The sequence below is a fragment of the Charadrius vociferus genome, unplaced genomic scaffold, assembly GCF_000708025.1.
Source record: "Charadrius vociferus isolate BGI_N301 unplaced genomic scaffold, ASM70802v2 scaffold259, whole genome shotgun sequence".
Lineage (NCBI taxonomy): Eukaryota > Metazoa > Chordata > Aves > Charadriiformes > Charadriidae > Charadrius > Charadrius vociferus.
The window spans coordinates 8,178,185-8,196,473 of record NW_009661368.1 but is presented as its reverse complement, the minus strand read 5'-3'; positions in this window follow the sequence as shown (position 1 = coordinate 8,196,473).

Sequence of the window (18,289 nt, the reverse complement as noted above, 5' to 3'; positions counted from 1 at the left end):
ATATAATTCACCCAGAAATTAGCTAAAATGTAGCTATGGCAAAAGTATCATGTACCAGGAAATAGATTTTATGAGTTTAAGAATGTTTGATCTGTTGTGTGCGTTTTATTCTGGTTTGGCATTCCTTCTCAGTCCCTTCATGATGAAAGTTTAGCAGTATGCAGGTGGCAGAGTGGCTCCTGCTTCCTTTGCCTGTGGGCAGCGTGCTCACAACTCCTTCTCCACTGCCAAAGGAGAGTTGTTTTAAAATATATCCACAATTGTCTTGCAGAAAGTCATGTTTTTGTTATCATAGCTATCAGTAAACATGCACCCTGTGGTGCACTGGCACTACGGTAATCCACCATGGGGGATGGAAACAGAGTGAGTTCAGGACTTTCAACCAGTAAAGGAATACGGCAAGAAAGTGTTATTTCTAAGCGTGAGTCAATGAGGTACGGAGCCATTGGTGACTGCCAAGACACCGGAGTGCTTATTCATTCCTGAAACTAACTTTTGCTGATTTTGTAACTCCCAGGGACTGCCTTCATGCTTCCCACTCACACCCTTGGCCTTCTCAGTATGTTGGTAGCCACCTCCCTCTTAATCCAGTCTTATTCACAGCCCCGTGACCGCTTTCAAGGCTGCACTAGCCATGGTGTGGCAAACACCCCCGCTGGGGGCACGGTGTCCCTGGGGAATCCACAGGGGTCACATTACTTGTTGTTACCCTTAAGGTGATACTTCTTGCCTTTAGGTTTAGTATTAACTGGGTTGATGACAGAATAAGTGATTTTTTCCCCCCCCTTTAGTTATTTTCGTATACTTATGAATCACTTTACAAAATCTTACAAATAGCCCACTCCAAGATGAAAGATGAGAAACTGGTAGCTTCGGTATCTCTGTGTTGTTTTCACATCTGATGGTATTTCTACTACGGTCAATAAAGGGAATAAAGGAAAAATCATGCTGTGATTTTGCTTCTTCAAGAATTAAACATTGAATGAGGTATTTAGGACCATCTGCCCATGCTACTTGACCTTTTGAATATTATGGCCAAATGGTGACAATACATTTTTTAGGAACTGTCAAGAGGCAGTATATGGGTAGGTGTTCAGAGGGTCCCCTTTAAGGTTCTCTAATTTTCTTTCTTGTATTCCTGGACTTTAAAAATCAGTAAGAATTATTTGAAGCAGTGGTTAGTTGTGATGATAGGATGACTTATGTTAGAATATATGGGGTTCCATTTTCTATCATTTTGTTTTATTCTTTTCCTTTTTCCATTTCTTTATCCTTTCCTTTTTCTCTCTCCTCTCCTCTCCTCTCCTCCCCTCTCCTCTCCTCTCCTCTCCTCTCCTCTCCTCTCCTCTCCTCTCCTCTCCTCTCCTCTCCTCTCCTCTCTCCCTTCTTTTTCTTTTCTCAGGGTCACCTTAAACTAATCTAATCTATGTAGATAAAAAAAGCCATCTTCTACCTAATGAAAAGATAAGATAAACCCACACAGATTTGAGGTGTATGATACACTGTTATGTGCTTACAAACCAAAATGTATTGGCAGCAGCCCAAAAGTGTCTTAGAAGATACACAGAAATAAGATAGACAGCTAGAAACAATTATTGATCAAGACCTTTTGTACTAGGAGCTAAAGTTAATAACATTTTATATCAAAATCAAGTGTGGATCCTCAGGGTGAGAGATGTATTCTAAAAATGTTTACTCATACTTTGCTATGCACAGGTTTGTAGGGAAGTCACTCAAACTCAGTAGCAGGGAGCAGAAAAATGGAAGATCAGAAAAACTTTGGAAACCTAAGTGCTAATCAGTCGTTATTTGTTCCTTTTTTAAGTTAATGTGGCTACATGTGGCCAAATACAACTAGATTGGATTTTTTTTTTTTTTTAATTTAAAACTCCTTGGTACACAGAACAACCACTTCAGGAAAGAACATTCAGATTATTGTATTTGCAATATACATTTTAGTTATGCTGTTTAATTAAGGAGAACAAATGTAGTGTGTGCTCACAGAGTAAAATGAAGAATCTTGGTTAAGGAGGGGTTAGGGGAACAACGAGTAAGTCTACTTGGACACTTTGTGCATTTTGTTACCCATTTTGTGTGTGCAGTCAGAATAAGTAAATGTGAAAGCTCAGAGTATGAGCACTGCGCTGTCTTGATGACCATGTCCAGTCTTACACTGTTTATGGGCAAAGGAAGCTTAAGAATTTAATCTGGGCTTGGTCATTAGTTAATGGGACAAATTCTTTCTCTTCTGTAGCCAGACATGACAGAAGAGGCACAAACTGTCCTCAGGTCCTTAGGGATTATCTCACATGGGGAGCAAACCCTTACAAGTATAGACCCAGCCTACCCAGCCTGCCAGCCCGCCTCCCCACGGCCCGTAGTGTTGAAGACCCATCAGCATGAAGAGCAGGAAGATGAGGCAGGTGTAGGAAGGATGGCACAGGTGATATCATGATGCTCACACTAAACACAGCAGTCCCTGCGGCTGGGCAGGGACACGAACTGGAGAGATTCCAAAGGTTCCCTCTTGTTGCCGACTGCAGCATTGCCTGGATGCAGAAGAGAATCTAGTTCATTGAAGATACCGCGCTGTAAGACTTGTCTAAAGGAAGGTGTTACCATGCATATTTTGGGTCTATTCTCTGCCAACTAAAATAACTTTGCCCCATATTGAGACAACTGTGAACAAAGAAAAGACCCAAACGTACCGGCTGCATTTACGCATCGACACTTTGAACCAAGCTAACGATACTCCTGTTTGAGGTGTTCGGAATTGTCTGTAACTCTGAACTTGTATTTTCATAGTAGGAGGTCTGAAAACAATTTCCAAAGGTTGCTATCAGTAGCTCGCTGCTGGAAGGTATCTGTGCACGTCTGTAGGCATTCTCGCTCTCATTCCAAATTACTGAACTCTGTGTCTTCCTTTGGGTCCGACCGACAGCAGTCATGTTGTTCCTGTATGGGCAGGTACCCGACAACGTTTCTGTAATGTGCAATTATAACTGGGCTGGGTTTTTTTCAACCAGAATTATTTTCTTCTTTCCATTTCCTACCCTGCAAAAACATGTGTATAATATTTTATTCTCTTTCTTCTTGCAAGCTTTGCTAATTATACTACAAGTAAAGGCCTTACTCTTTTCTTTCTGTTAAGTTTGAAAAAGGATGCTTAAAGATGGCATTACCTTTAGGAAAGATTTCTGGCAGAAGAAATTTCTATTCTCCCAACAACACTCAAGGCTAAGTTTGTTTTGATTGAACACTCTTCAAATGTTTTGGGTTTTTTCTGCCTTTATACAAAAGAATAGCTTTCCTTCGAAGGAAAAATGGTATCTAAAGTCTCTCTCATACTTTGGAGGTTTTCTCATACACTATAAAGAATATTTCTTGTTTCAGAACAAAAAAAGGAAATGAAGATGTTCTCAGTTTCCCGGGTGTCTGGTCTGCATAACTGAAAACTTACAAATGGACATTGGTAAAAAAATCCAGAAGTATCTAAGTAACACGGGATTTCACCTTCACATTTTTCTCACATTTTTCATATTAGGGATGCAGCTTTTAGTCTGCAGAATTGTGAAGCATCTTGCTGGCATTTCACCTCTCCTGTATCATTTCTGAGTCCGAATTCTTCCTCACCTCGTCAGACAATGGAACTCTATATACAGCGCCTTTGAGCACCCTGAGCTGCTCCCACAGAATACAGCCTGGACCATCTAACCTTTGGAAGATCAGTTGTGGACGGAGGTATTTGGCAGTCTGATTCTAGATCGTTACTGTAATAACAACATCCCTTCCCTCATTTACAGGTGGGAATGCCACAGCTGGTCTCCCAGGGCTTTGTGCTGAAGAAGTCCCCTGGGCTAAGGAAGAGACCAGAGGTTGTGAAAGCAGCAGAGCAGCCCCGGAGGGGAACCCTCTTCTTCTCAACAGCTATCGCACACAGCAGCAGTTCCTGCTGCCGCTGCGGTGTCGTGCGGCAGAGCTAACTGCAACAGAGCTCCTGCAACGATGACGTCTTGCGGGAACGGAGGCAACAAGCCCCATGTGAGGAGGTGATCTTGTGCCTTTAGATCTCAGGAGTAGTGTCTTTACGTCTCCATATGTGGCTTTACCACCTGAATGGGTGCTGCCACCTTTTATGTAGGTAAGTAAAGTGAAAGTCTCAGACCACGATAAGGTTTTTACAGAAGATGAGATGAGACCATCTGACTTATGACCTTAGATACTAAAAAAAAATAATAATTGCATACATGCTTGCTTAATTTGCATGTGTCTGAACATTTGAGCTAACGTACATTAAAGATACACACTGCTGCTCCTCCCGAGCACCTTTGTAATATGGGATGCTGAAAGAGACTACCAGCCATGAGTTTCTAGCAAGTATTTGTCATGAAGCTGTGGCAATTACTGAAATGACTGTGCATTTGCTCTATTGATTGTTGGCCCACCAAAATAAAATTGCATTTGGCTTCAGATAATTCATTTTCTGTACCTGAATATCAGTTTGCTCTCTGCTGAGACCGACCAGCAAAAAAATACAGTTAGTGGGCTAAATGTTAACATCTTTCTTCTTATTCTGAAAACATCTCATTATAGATTAAAAAAAAATCACAGCGAGATACAGACAGGTAAATGCCATTTCACATTTGTATCTTGTAAGTCTTATTTCTGAGAGTCAGGCTACTTAGAGGCACCACCAAAGTAGTGAGAGGAGCGATGTGTTTGGAAAAAACCCGATGTGTCTGTGAGCCAGAAAGGCACAGGAGGTAAAAGGAGTGACAGCAGCAGTAGATGGGTTAAAAGGATGCATGGAAATTGGGATGAGGTCGTCTCCTGCGTGTTGGACTGAGCCACCGACTCTGACGCGTGGCGTTGCTGACTGGCAATGCAGCACTAACAATTTAGAAGGCTACGAAACCTGAGGGGCGTAATTTTGTCCACGATACTCATCTTCAGTGCCCACATTTTTTCTGTGCGTTATCTGTGATTAGTCCCGCAGGCATCTATTTCTTGAAAGCAGATGCAAATCTTCAGCATTAATAATTGTACTTACGCGGTGAGGTTCTCTGCTGAAAATCTGGCTCTGTGTTCATCAGCTGGTGGCACCAAGGGAGCACCATTTAACTTTGGCTGTGACCTGTGCAGAACACTTTAAGTACTCCTTGTCCAGAGAAGATACTGTGGGTTGGTAAACACAGACCGACTTACACCAGTCACTGTGAAAGGAAACTGTAAACACAGTCTGTGTTTGGCAAACGTGCTGATACCTTTAGTGCTTGTGATACAGCAAAATTTTTAAAACGTGACATATCTGAGTCCAATAGCATACAGTAGTCAGCCATAAACCCCCACTGTTACTGCCCGATACACAGATCCTGCCATCGCAAAGTGCTCTGCGTTAACATACGGAAGAGTTCTACTGGAGACGGTTGGGAACAGAGGGTTTGATTCTTCTTTATCTTGTGGCTATTTAGTACCAGCCTAACCACCCCAGCATCAGAAAAGCTCCAATTCCTCTTTGCACATCCTCTCTGGCACAATGCTGAATGCTTCCTTGATTATTTGCAGATGGTTATAGCATAACCATTTCATTACATTGTGAGAAATGCCCACAGTTCCTCGTACAGAACTGCAGACATTTAACAGGTTCAAACTCTTTTCCCTTGAGGTTAATGTAATGATTCCTGTTGATTTCAATGAGCATTGGACAGGGCCCTTAGTGCAGCTTTTCCCCATGTGTTTTAAAATGAACGATTCTTGCCAATATTTTCAGGTTTATTGTAGCTTCCTTCTGCCTCAGGCAAGGAAAAACAACAGGACACAATGACAGCACATTATTGGAAGTAGCATGATAAATTCTAAATAGATATAATTAGCATGTGACCCAAAAGAGACCTGCATATAATTAATATTGAAATATGGTGCATGCATTATATAGGAAAACATATTGTGTATTCAGAGCGGAATGCTGGGAGAACGGAGGCCTGTCTGTAAATGGCTTGTCATTTTTTCATTTTAATCAGAATTGAAATTTCTGCACTTGAAGAAATACAGAATGATCATTAAAAACACTTGGACTTTAGAAATGACACCACCTGCTTCCTTTTCCTCTTTTTCATTGTGACAGTGGGAAAAATCCTTAAATCTTCAACTGGGGAAATGTGCGCTAATGGGGAAACAGACCTCTGAGGAGCCGGCAGACTGACAAGCTGCTCGGGAGCATGAGGCTTTTCAGCAAATAGCACTCGCTTCTCTAGTAGGTTTTGGTAGATTATGTCATATGGAGAAGTCCATACTTATTCGAACCCAGCAAAGTGAATGAATAACAGGTACATAATGAGCATCCATGAAAAAGGGAAAGAACATCTCAGCTATAAGGTGAAGATTAAGAGGGGCAAAGCCACCAGTGAGCTGAGAATGTGTCGCCTTCTGAGTGACATTCAGCTCATATCACACAGCAGCTCATTACGCAGTCTGTTTATACCAGAGGGAAACAAATACAAAACTTAGTCCTTTATATTTCACACTAAATGCAAAGAGTTCAAGGGAACTCAAAGACTTCATTATGGAATCTGGTACCACCCTTTGTATTTGGTGGGTCCCATTTTAAGTAAACTGAATAATTTTATTGGGATTTTTAAATACTTCACATCAAATATTTAATTAACATTTATTCTGCAACTTTGGAAGCTGAAGCTTTGGATCCCGGATATAATTTTTTATCAGAAGAAATAAATATAAAGCAGATGTTAAGCAGAAGCAATAAATTTCATCTTAATTGTAACTCTAGGGATAACTTTCTCACCAAAACACATTTTTTTTCTTTAAGCCTCAGCTCTGTAAGTGACACAGCGCACTGGCCAGCTGCATTTTTGGCTATATTAGTTCTTCCAGTTATATTTTGACACTAAATTAAATGCAAGTTCACAGTCACGTTTTGAAGTAGTAGGCTTCACAAACGGACTATGTCATGGATCAGCCGTTGCAAATCCAACATTTTGGATTTAGGGGCAGTTCCGATAAGGCTGGTGCTGCGGAAAGTATCTGGCATTTTCCTTCTAAAAATCCTGTAGGTGTGACAGTGTAGCAGAGTCCAGGACGGGCGCTGCCGGTGGACAGACTCTCTTGCACTGGGACCTCACTAGATTTCCGCAGGTAACTGGAGTCTGATGTGAAGCGGAGCTGACCAGAAGCCGGTGAAGGGGAGGCGCTCTCGGGGACGACGCGGGGGCCCCTCGCGCTGGCGCTCTGCTGGGCGGTCGCTGGGGACTGGCGCGGCTCTGGCTCTGCCCAGTGTAACATCGAGCTTTCAAATGGGAGTTCACTAAAGACAGCATAACAATGTTAACAGAAGTGGTGTGATTGGACCTCATAGTTTGTTTCGCCGTGTTTCATGTGTTCTGAGTGTTTTCTTCAATTTATAATTATTCCGCATTATTCTTTCCCTTTGCTAAATGGTTGTTTAATATTATGGTTGAAAACAATGAAACTCTTCCCTTACTGTGATTTTCAACCAATTAGTTCTGGGCAATGGGTTGGCCATGAAAAATCCTGACATGTCTCATGGCCAGAAGAAATAAAAAAATTAAGCAAACTGAGGTTATTATAGAGCAAATTATAGACTTCTGCACAATATTGCTCAGTATTGTTGCCTCTTGGCAAGCAAAGCTTTGGATGGCTATCCTAGAGAAGAGCTGAACTGCCTCATGTGTGTTTTATTTACATTAAATGCTTTTAGAATGAGTCTGGTACAGATTCAAAAGACTGTAGAAAAGGTTACAAACATATCTAGAAAAAGAAAGGGAGAGTAAGAAAGGTGCATTGTACTGGTGATAATGATAATTGAACTGATCTTGAAATGTTTATTAATTGAATATTCCAGCTACTTGAATCTCCACATTTTCATGCTTTTCATTATGTGAAAATTGTATGACAAAATGCAATTATTTTTTTTTTAATTGCTGCAGAATGTTTTATTAGCTTTATTTCCAGGGCCGTCCTGCTATTATTCAGTGCTGAAAGGAAACAGTTCCTCTTTGGTACACAACGCACAACGTGCACCTCCAGACCTCGGTGAAGACAGGCAGGTTAACACACGAAGTGCGACGTTTCCCGGGCCAGCGTCTCATCCGCAGCAGAACTGCTGTGCAGGTATTTATGGTGCTTTGATAAGCGATTGAGCAAAGAAAATTGTATTTCAATCCAATCATACCGAAATCAATGGAATCATTAAAGTGGACTACTGAACTGGATGATTGGAGTGGACTATTCCTGAAGACCAACAAGGTTCCCGCAATAGTCTGTTCTTAAACCCCAAAAATGTATGGCTACTGCAGATCACTTACAAAATGTATTGGTAAACTAAAAGTACAGTGGCCTCTCAGTTTCTCTGATTTCTCTAGCCATCTAAATAGTCCACTCACTTTCCTTCTTCTGTTGTTAAATAGTAAGCTCCAAATAAGGATCTCTGTCAGTCAATACTGCAAGTGTTTTTATTTTACCCTTTTCAAATAGTGAATATCATTTTTAAGTTGTTACAAGGTACTAGTTGTACACAAAATAATGGCTCTGATGGTAAAATTGCCAGTTACACGTAGTAATTCCTTCATTGACTGTCAGACCTGTCATGTTGCAGAAAGGTAGGTCAGTTGAATTGGTTATTAATGGATCTATTCAAAAATAAGCATTTAAGGTTTGTTTCCACAAAAAAAGGACTTGCTGCATCATTTATCTGTGGGAAGTGAGTAATGTCTTTATCCTTTTTAGCCGATTAATAAACTGTGATCCCTAGAGCAGTAATTTCAGGATCATGCCATTATTTGCTAATTCTTCATTTCTTCATTTCTTAAGAAAATATTAAAATTGCAGTTGGCCACAGCAGGACAGGCCCATGCATCACTGAAGAAACCAGTAATTTATGATGCATTTGGAACTCTATATTAACATTCCAGGCTGTAATGAAGTTTCATATCGAACAAGGTCAGGCCTGATTGTATGATTAAGTAATTTGAAAATGTTATTAAAAGTTTGCATTTCTCTTCAGATTTTCATCATGACTGTTTTACTTTGGGGCACTCCATTAATCAAACCCACATTGGCTTTGGTGGGTCACATTCATTCCGTCGCCTGTTTCTGCAGACACGTAGGGGTCAGGTTAAACACACTGCAGAGGGGTTACAAAATTTTCACAACCGGTTGGTCTTTTTCTTTTCTTTCAAATCTGGCAATTAGACACACATCAGTTGTTGTGGCCACGTCTTCTTCATGCTTGGGCCACCACACAGGGAAAGCTAATGACTTATACCTCAACCAGGTAGCTGTACCTTTTGAACGGTTATTCTTCTGTTATGCTGCCAATAAATCTTCCATTTTTACCAAGCTCTCAAGGTGCAGAGCTGCGTACCCGGTACACACCGGTAGCTCCAGCCCTCGTTGATCCCGCTGTGGCAGCATCCAGGCCTTCACAATCCCATGGGGTGGGTTAAACTCAGGTCTCCTAAATCACTTGTTTGGACCTAATCAGTGTTTTGGGAAATATATAGAAGCATTTTGCACGTTAATGAAGTGCTGCTTGGTAATGGATGACACCTACAAAGAGCAGGTTTAGCGCAGGGGTTACTCAATGGGCTTTTTTCCCTGTGGTTGAGACATCAGTCCCTACGGCCCCTTAAACATTAACTGGGGGACAATGCATTAATACTTGATGGACTTTTAATTGAATAGGACAGTTACTGAGTTTGCTGTTCGCAAACCCCCATTAATATCCACATTTCTCGGGTGGAAATCTGTGAAACTGAATCCCTCCTGCAAAATTACACTAAGCCATCTTTCATGCTGCTACTTAGCAAAGACCTTTGGTCCTTGTTTCTCGCCTCTTTTCCTCAGCTATAGCACTTGTCAGTTTGTATTATGCATACTTGTAAATAACAGAAAATGAAAAAAGATACTATTCAGGTAGAAGGTCATGGAAGTTTTACAATGTGGGCTTTGAATAATCCCAAATGATAATTACAGTGTTAAATTCCATGTGGGTATAAATGTATATAAGTAATACATATATTTTTCACATATATGTATTTATATATTAATATAGAGCTATGGAACATTGTAAGCATTTCCTTCTCCAGTAAGAGCTGAGCTCCAATACTGGAAGATACAGCAGGAGTTTCACTATTGATGTCAACAGTGTTGGATCACGCCAAGAGGATAAAATAAAAAACAAGTGCCATGGATATTTTGTTACCTGAACTGACCTTTCTTTTGTTTTGGTGGTAGAGCTGGCCATCCTCCTTGAGAAGGCAAAGCACCTCATGAGGAAAGAGATCCTTAAGTGAACACTATTGTTCGAGCCAATTCCGCCCTTGAGAAGAAGGATGGGAAGGCTGCGTGCAAAAAATAGAGCAGCTCTGGCTTTTCCCAGAAAGCTTATCAACAACAAAAGAAAAGACCTTCAGAGCTGATATTTTTGCACTACATATTCAGCATTTACAACAAACTCATAATGCCAAAACCCGCAGACTGTAATCTGAATGAAATGGAATGTGGAGCTTTGAAAGCCGCGTGGCTGGTTCCCTGCCCTGTTCTCCTCGCTTTGTAGAGGTAATGAAGGTTAACCTGAGCAATCAGATCGGGATCCCTTTGCTATAATTGAATTTCTGGTGGCTTTAATCCACCTACCAATGGCCTGTTGCATAAAAAGCACGTCAGGGAGCAGAAAGGGAATGGCTGGAAAGCTCAGCAGTGCCGAGCCAGCAGCACGGTTCCAGGTGTGGCGCACAGGAACAGGCGTCCAGTGGCTGTCACCGTCAGTGCGCACCAAATCCTCCGTCCCCACGTCCCGAGGAGAACACCAGTGGTGTGGCACGGCAGCCACAGCTGAGGTGGATCTGCTCTAGTTCTGGATCTGCAAGTTTTTGTTCTCCTTTCAACACTCTGAACTGTAAAATAATAAACGTGCGTTCGCAGACTGTTATCTGTGGGCTTTGCCAGAGATATGTCATCTGATTATGCATGTAGGTAGCATTTAACATAATCTGCCCTGACACATTCATAAGATAAGACAAAAATAATATTTTATCACCATGCAGGAACAGCCTCTTATCAAACTGCAAAGTCTTAATTAGGGATTTCTCTCCAGGTCCCCGCTTGTCTGATGACCATATAAATGTCTAAATTAGGTAAATAATACAGTCCGTCCTGCATGATAGTATACAGCAATTTAAAGCCCCAGGAAGGGAGCCCAACAGAAACATTTCCCTTTTACATTGCTAGGAGTTCAGCTGAATATGTGCATTCAGAAGTTCCTCTTATGATATTGATTCTTCTTTTTAACTTCTTTATAGTTTCTGTGAGGGAATGCTATTGCCTCCATTCTTCATAAACTGAGAGATGAAACGATATTGGGTTGTTTATGATACTTGGCATAAATGACATTTTATATTTTATTTCAAATTTTAATCAATATTTGGTCTGTAGTTTGCAGATTACTATACATATAAGATGTACACATTCTACAGTGGGAAAACCCACCCAGTGCTTCATTTACATTCCAAAACCGTTACCCCTCTTTTTCTTAGCAAAAAGCTTCTTGCAAATTTAAACTGGAGCTTTTGAGTTCCTTATCCATTTCTACCACTGTAGGAATTATGTCTAATATTTAAACAAGTTTCTAGTTAATGAGGCAAACACTGCGCAGTAATATCTTAGTCTCTAAGTAATATAAAGCCATGTTTCCAGAATTTTCCCTTGATTGTTCTTTAAATATAAATAGTTGCATTTGTTTTTTTCAAGCAATTATCGAAGTCAAAACATTCCTGAAAGTGTCCACAGTCTAATGCAGGAGTGTGCAACTCGTGTCTCCTAAATGATGAGATTCATAACATGACTGGAACCTCCCGGCAGGTCCAGCCAGGAACAAGGTGGATGAGCCACGGTGGATCAGCCACGTGGGAAAGGATCTTGGATTAGTTTCCCAGTCCGGGCAGCTGGGTAGTGGGACTCTTGTGCTGCACCATCTCCGTGTTTCCTCTGGGGGTAGGGGGAGCAGTGTCTGCCCCAGGCTGTGCGTAGCCAGGACAAAGCTCCAGAAGCCATAAATTGGACATCATCACTCCTTGAACTTCACACATTCAGAGGTGGTGATGTCAGAAACCAGTGGTAATTCTACGTAGCAAGAGCCGACGCCAAATTTAGAGGCAACAGAATACAAAGAAAATTAATATCAGCAAGTCAAAAACAATGTGACACTCAGATGAAGAACTGAGGTCACTGCTACTGAATATTTAGTATCTGCTTAGAAATATAAGACTTTATCAGCTCAGAAGGTTTGCCTACCGTTGGATTTATTCCAATCAAAAAGCCTAATGAGGAAAAAGAAGAGCAGGAAAAGAACAGAGACGAGCAAGATGGACGGATGCCACGACACAGTGCTGGCTTTGGGAAATGAATTTTAACACTGGGAAAACATTGTAACGGTCTGCATCACAAGACAGATGTTAATGGTGAAATACACCCCTTAAATCCTGTGAAACTTGGGGCTGTCTGCAGAGGTGCTGAGGGTCTGCTCTTTGAGATGGTAAAGCCACTGATGAAATCTAAAACCTCCCAGAGAAATTTTTGACCACTAGAAATTTATTTTTAAATATGTAAAGGGATGTCTACAAACTGTAAATGAAACATTTCATTTCAAAAATGTTGAAATAATATTTTAACTAATTCACATACTCGATTCAGGATTTTTTTTGAGTTTCCCTTGTTAGGGATAGCTTATTCCTTCAATATGTCAAAAGCTGAGTATGAATGGAGAATAATTTCTAGGATTATCTAACATTTACCTGTCAGATTGTTGCTTTATGCAAATTCCTGATTTGCTAATATTTCTGGCAGTGCACGGAAAAGAAGTAAATGCCAGTGGAATCACATTGCTTCTGGAACTGCGACTGGCCCCGTGTGTGACACTTTGACTTTGCATCCCTGCTGCTCTCTCCAGAGGACATTTTGGACAGATACTGTTTCTCATTACGTGTTTGCATCTAACTATTGTTTGGGGGTCAGAAATTATGTTATAATATAAATAACTCACATACAGTTACTTTGGGTCTTGCCAATTCCTCTAAAAATGAAGAGTTAGTTCTTCCGTTAAAAGTTTACTTATTTTTCAGCTGTTTTACTCATTTTTATCAAATTTTCTGGTATAAAACTGATTTACCTGTGATATTTCTTTCTCTCCTGAGAAATTCACATCTGTCTCTAGCATCTGTCTCTGACTTCATTCAAAAACAGTGGTAGTGCAGAACATTAATTTTATGGATATATTTGTTTCATTGCGTTTCTGTCAATAAATCATTCGTTATTTTCAAGAAGAACCTGCAACCTCTACCTACCAATATTTTTCAGAAGCAAAGCTAATGCACAGCAGCTAAAAATAATCTCATGGAACAAAAACGAAAAATACAGAGAAGTCGATTTTGTGAGTTAACACTGGCATCTTCTGAATATTTTTACCAGAAAAGGACCGAAGAATCAGCAAAGCATCATCTTGTTTCAGCAAAAATTTATAGCAGTAATCAGTTCCTGTACAGCTTTGATACCCTTTCGGCTTTTGACTCTTGATTTAAATCACTTCCCTAGGAATATTGTGAATAAACCAGCACCCTGCACACACATACAGTCCACAAAAGGCACTAATTCTCTACCCAGAAGTTCCACTCCTTTTTTAAAGGCCTTTTGCTCGGCAGAGCGGCTCACATAGGCACATACTCATTGGGTTTCAGCATGAGGCAACGTTTTAGGGTCCTCTGATCTGATAGAACATGCCAATTCCCAGAGTGTGCCTGGGCCTGGCTGCAGACACACCATCCTCATACAAAGTACTGTGCTCCATCACGAGCTGAGAAATGCACCAACAGACCAGGTGGGATTGCGGAATGTGAGGGCTCACTGCTCCATCCTTTCTCCCCATCTGTTTTTCGTTTTCTAGGACAGACCAGTGGCAGAGAAGAGAAAAGGCACCCGCTGCTTCACAGCCTGTGGTTGAATACATTCCTCCTCCTTCCACAAAGAGGAGGAAAGCCTTGGGATTCCCAAGCTCTGCCTCTCCATTCCTGGCACCGCAGTTTTGTCCGCTGCCCGCTCCCCAGTGTGTACCGCTGCAGCCACCACCGAGACACGAGACGTGGGGCAGGAGCTGGTGTGGGTGTCCGAACATCAGGAGAGCTCCTCAGCCGGCGGGATTTACACTTCTCCTGGGGCTGAGGTAACAGAAGTTGCAAGCTTGCATTCCCCTTCCAAACCCACATCCTATTTTTAAATTGCATCATTTTTGGAGGGTGGGAGGGAGTAAATCTACATGTCGGTATATACTCCAGAAAGAACATGTTCTACTTTTTTTGTCCGTTGGTATAAAATGGGGCATCTGTTTTAAAAAGACGATTACCAGTTCTGGAATAATCGCAAGTAGTAATTAAAACCAGGGGTCTTTTCTTCAGTTTTATTTGGTAAATATTTCAGGTTCTAACACCTGTAAACTTGGAGAAAACAATACTAATAATTAAAAAGGAACAAAAATAAGCCAGACAAAGCTTTTAAAAAATTAGAATTGCTTTCTGTAATCCCCCACTTCAGATGCTGTATGCCAGGGCTCAATCTTTGGATTTCTTTAATCATTTGGCTTGGCCTGTTCTTCCTCCTGATTTATCCAGTGCCACAGAAGGATTAAATCAGCGTCATGGACACTTGTTAAGTGTCTACATCAGTCTAATCAGCTTGACAGTGTTCTGGTTTATTCCTCCTTGTAAACTGTGCTCTCATAAAGATGCTGTACTGTACACAGCACCACTCAGTGGCAGAAGTCTACTTCAAATACTCCCTTCTGAAATCTAATCTGAGGAACTTTGTTCCCAGTCAAACCAAAGCAAAGCAAACCAAACCAAACTGAACCGAACTGAACCGAACCAAACCGTCCCTTTTCCCTCCTCCCTGACTTTTCATGTCCAGAGCCTCACAGCGCTGCTGTGAATTTGTCCCTCCAGCACAGCAGCACTTTGGCTCTGAGCGGAACGATCACAGCGCGCCCCTTCTCAGTCTCCTTTCTCCAGCTCCCCTGTGCGAGTTCCTGCTTCGAGAGAACCCACAAAGGCGGCCGGGTCCCCTGTGCCTGTCTAAGTGGCTGACTGGAACCTTTGACCTCAAGTTATATGTCACGCATAAATAAAAAGGTGCTACCCTAAGTGCTGTTATACTCGGTTATCGGCACAACGACCAGAAAACAGAACACCAGAAAGCAGGCTGAGGGTGTTTCCCTGCTCTCAGTAGCCAAAGCGTATCAAAACAATTTGCACAGGTATTTTTCTTTGCAGGACGTTGATGTCAGGGATGTTTATCTATCCTATTGAAAGAATTTTTTTACTCTATTGAATTTTAACAATGTTAGCATGAACTTTCTAACTTTGGGGACATAAAGAGAACTAATGAGTGTTTAGGGATAAAGGAACCTGTAATAACAACAAGACTTGGAAAATTAAAACAGAGATACCCCTTTTCTCACCGAAACTCACTGAACCTTCCAAAAAGATACTGTGCTGTCACACGACAAACCCTGCTTGCATGAGAAAAGGGGGGCTTGATCAAGACATATAAAGCAAAATTTGCTGTTTACTTCCAAAACATGTACTGGACCGGCAACAGCATGCTACAAAGTTCAGGTTTAATTTGAACGACACCATCTCTTGTGCTATCGCACTTATTTTATTTTGCTGAGGGTTTCTTTATGGTACTTACAGAAATGGCTCTTTTCAAGCCATAGATTAGCACATTGTGATTGTAAGTGAATAGGAAAACAGTAATGATAGAAAGGGTAAATTCCACTCTTACCGTAAAGCTCCTCAGAAGCTTCTGCAGTCTTTCCCAAGCCCTACCAGCTGCCCTATTTCTGATCGGGTGCTGTGCATCAGTTATTCCAACACAGTCCTGAGAAACAATTTTTTCAATCAGTTATGTGTCCAAAATGCATATGCAATCTCACATCTGAGTTGTGTGTACAATTACTGAGATTCCATGCGTGCACTGGGTAATTTCTCACATAAATGCACTTAATTAGTCATCTGTGCATGACTTTTCCTATTTGCATACATACTTATGGCAATTTTGCATGCAAATTAAGCACTTTATATATATATATGTAAAAGTTTGACTCTCATCATGTTTACTAAACAGAAGCTTATGTTAGATCTGGAAGAAAATAATTGAGTTGTCTGACAGCATACAATACAATGTGGTAGCTTGCATATGGATTACTACAGTGTCCGCATCCTGCTGAGGGTTTCACAGAAAGGTTATTAGATTTATCTCTTATAAAATACTTAAGGATCAGCTGTGTAAATGACCATTCTGTTGAAATATCTGGATAGGTAAAGTACAGGTTACCCAATTCAGCCCATAACGTGCACCAGATATAATTTGTATTTGTTGTTAAAATCTTACAATAAAAATGTCCCATCTAAATCCTGTGCTTCTTCCCAGGCTACAATAAAACCTGCCACGTGATTTTGCCATTTCCTATTGATGGATTAGCACAATTGGAATCACTGAAGTAATGTCACTTACAATACGCTTTATTAAACCACAAGTCTGCCTGGAGCTCGTAACGAAGATGGTGCAGGGATATATCTCCCATAGTATTTCTCTCTCAAAGAGATCGAAAACACGCACTTATCTGTCCGAGTTACTTCATACCTGGGGGTTACCCAGGCTTGGGTGTACCAATATTTTCAGTGCCCATCCATGTGTCCTAGACACAGTCTGGCGTGGAAGCACGTCTGCAGCTGGGAACAGATCAGGCGGTGTGAGACCACAGGATCTATTGGCCAGCGTTAAACGGACAATCGCAGATAATCTCATTAGATGAATGCACAAACATGAAAAATTAATCTTTGGGGTTCAGATATTTCTAGACACTGACAAACGGCTGCAGTTATTCTGTATACAGAACTCTTTGAGCCCATGCAAGAACCTCGCCAACATCAAAAAATAGCATTATCTCAGTTGAACAGTCGAGTCAGGTGATAACCACCAATGGTAGTTACCAAAATTTTAACCTCTGTGACCCTACTCTTTCTCTTCCTTTCTGTTTATGCATACGTGGAGGACTTTGTTTTTATTATTCTTGGCCTGCAGTCAGTCCATATTATTCAGCTGACCATGCATATAATGTTCCTAAATAGCTCCCTTGCTTTTATATCTAGGCTTTATTTCCCTTAAGCATGTATATTATTAGTAGAATTACTCCACATCATGTTATTATTCTCATTTATAGCTAAACCAGTAATTCAGATATTCAAATACATTTCATATACATCTTTCACTTGAATGAAGTTTTATGGAAACAAACTGTAAATTTTTCACTACCTTTTTTAAATGGGAAATATGCTGAATTTCTTTGTCTGTGTGGTATTTGTCATAAAGTAATCTCTTACAAGAGCACATCTCGTCCTCTCTCTCCCCTCTCTCCAAGTTTTCTTTGCAGTTCTACTATACAAATCCTCAGGCTGGCAAAGCTGTGTCCAGTAAAGTGCTTTGTCTTCCAGGGGGGTTTTGACCAAAAATGCTAACAGCTCCAGAAAATGACTTCATATTAAGAAAGAAACTGGGGCTTTCTCTGAGGAGTTGTGCCTCAGCATTTAGCATGCACACACACAACTTACAGTATCTGCTGCGGTGCTAAAACTGTTGGATATATTCAGGAGGAAAAAATATTTGGGAGGCATACAAGCAAGCTGGGTGCCACAAAAGTGGCAGAGAGAGCCCAGAATATAACTTCTATTTATGCTTTACCAATCTGTGCAGAAGAAAACATATACTTCCGATAAAGAAGAAAAGTATGTATTGTCAATAATATAAGAAAGCCTGATCTGGACTTCACATTTTTGCTAGATAGAAGAGTGTTTATTTATTAATATTGCTGCTTCTACCAGTGTAACTTATTTTGAGGTCTGGACTGGAATAAGTTATATTAATGTGAACGTTTCAATGTAGACAGAGCAAAGTCCACCAAAAGGGGAGGAGAAAGAAAGGCAATGGTGAAGTGATGAGGAGAACTGCTGCTATAAACAATAAAAATGGCAAAAGCTGCAAGTCTGAAAAATCCTTTTTCTCCTTCGGCAGTCCCTATAAGAAACTAGGGACATGAAGTTTAATGATGTTGATATTTATTTGGAGTTTTCTGGTGTGTGATCTATTTCTGAGCTGATGGCACAATTATGCATAAACACATGCTTGTATGAAGAGTGCCTCAAAA